The sequence below is a fragment of the Erinaceus europaeus genome, chromosome 2 (genome assembly GCF_950295315.1).
Source record: "Erinaceus europaeus chromosome 2, mEriEur2.1, whole genome shotgun sequence".
Taxonomy (NCBI): Eukaryota; Metazoa; Chordata; class Mammalia; order Eulipotyphla; family Erinaceidae; genus Erinaceus; species Erinaceus europaeus.
Window position 1 is genome coordinate 70,230,049 of NC_080163.1, and position 2,319 is coordinate 70,232,367.

Below are 2,319 nucleotides of genomic sequence, written 5' to 3' on the forward strand. Positions count from 1 at the left end.
TTCCTTTGTCTTTCTCATTCCCTGATATCTATCCATTGTTCATCAACAATCATCTTCTTTCATCTTGTAAGGGCTTTCATTTTCTTTCATTTTCAGTCCAACTGTAGAAAGGGCTTGTCCTTTACACCATAATGTCCTCACTATTATTATAGTTATGTGTGGCATCTTTTTTATTAATGATATCAAAGTCCTGTTACTCATTCTTGGTGACTCCCTTAAAGGCATATAGCATGCTGTAGTAACTCAGCTAAATCTGTGGCCAGTGAAATAAAGACTCCCTTGAGTTTAAAACTTGTATCAGGGATGGAAGCTATCAATGTACTTCCTTCTGTCACTTTTGGCTCCACTTTTGATGTCATGTTTTTAACAGGTCAATACCAGTGATCAGCCTTGAGCCTTCAGATGGAACTATAACTTTCAGAGAATAGTTAAGTCTTGGTGGGATGCATTGGATCGACCTTCTCGTGGTGCATCCCGTGAGTACCCATTCATTGGGGAAACTGACGATCCTTCCTAACCGACTGAATCCACATGGATCCCAGTCACTTTCAAAGCCAGCAACAAGCAGCTCCTGACAGCTTTCAACCTGACACTGTTGACTGGCTACGGAAGAAGGGCAAACGCTAGAAGAAGAAGAAGTGGCAGGTACCTCCTCCACAGAGAGAGCACTATTTGTCTTCACGGAATGGACATTAATTTTATGTATGAATTCTTTTTTGTTATAATTCATCTAACAATATTATTAAATTGGGAAAATTTTCTGGATGGTAAAGTAATCTCAAATTGTATTCAGTCCTATCAAGTGACTTCATTCCCAAGTGAAGGAAGCTGGGCTATGGATGTCTGCCTATGGGATTTGCAGATTGTACCTAATATATCATTACTCAGAAGCAGCTGGTCTTATAGATTAATGGAGTAGTTTATTAAAGAAACCATTACAGAACCAGTGGGAAGACAATACTCATGAGTTTGTAGTGTTATATTCAGCATGTGGCAAAACATCTAAAATTGCCACTATATATTGCTATTTTGTCTACTACTTATATGCAAGGTTAGGGATAAAGGCATAGAAATGAAGTTGAATCTCTTTTGGTTATAGCTATTATGACAAAATGTTTACTATTAATTTCGGTATCATTGAGCTAATGATTAGAATATTAGAACCCAATGCTAAAATGTCATCTTCAGGGAAAACATCAATGTTTGCAATGGAATATGAGACTGTCCCTTACTTTATGGTTCCTGTGTCAGAAACCTGTTTCCTGGCAGAAAGTCAATGCAATATATACTATGAGTTATGTCAAACTGACCTAGCAAGGGAGATAAAGTGTGGTACCACTCAACAAAGATAGAATGAGGAGAGAATGAAATCCGGAAGACAATCAGTAGTATTCCCTCTTCCTTCATGCAAAGGAAAAATATACCTGGGGCTATAGCCAGAACAGTAAAGTTCATATACCTCCAGGAATGAAAGTTTAGGTCACTTTATTGAGTAAAGAAATCAGATGGGGAGCAGATGAGATAGCTCATCTGGTAAGGTGCCTACCCAGGTTCAAACCACGGGTACTGGTACTCTACATGGGAATGCTATGCCACTAGGGGAAGCTTTGGTGTTGTGATATTGATTCCTTTCTATCTGTCTCTCCATCTGAAAGAGTAAGCAAGAGAGCTAAAATTTTGTAATGTATAAAGCCCTGATGACACACACACATGGGGTTTACATTCAACAATATTTATATACCTTTCCCATATTTAGGAGTTACTCTCTTCCCTCATCCAGCTTTCTGAACCTTTTTCCAGTCTTGACATCATCTCCCCAGACAATGATTTGTATCCACCTGCCTGTCAGATGTCAGGGTCAGGGAAAAACAAACAAACAAAAACCTAGTATAGTCAGAGGTCCTTTGGAATATAACTAAAATATGCCTACTAGCTATCTACAAAATGGAGGGCCCCCTAAACTCTTCATCTGCACTATTACAGCTTTACGGTCTATGAATGGTCAACAATTTGTTTTACTTTGTATGTTAACTCTCTTTTCAGCCACCAGATTTCAGATGCTAGCATGATGTTGACCAGGCTTCCCTGGACAGACAACCCCACCAATGTGTCCTGAAGCTCCACTTCCACAAAGCCTCACCCTACTAGGGAAAAAGAGAGACAAGCTGGGAGTATGGATTGACCAGTCAACACTCATGTTCAATGAAGAAGCAATTACAGAAGCCAGACCTTCAACCTTCTGTATCCCACAATGACGTTGGGTCCATACTCCCAGAGGGTTAAAGAATAGGAAAGCTATTAGGGGATGGGATACAAAGA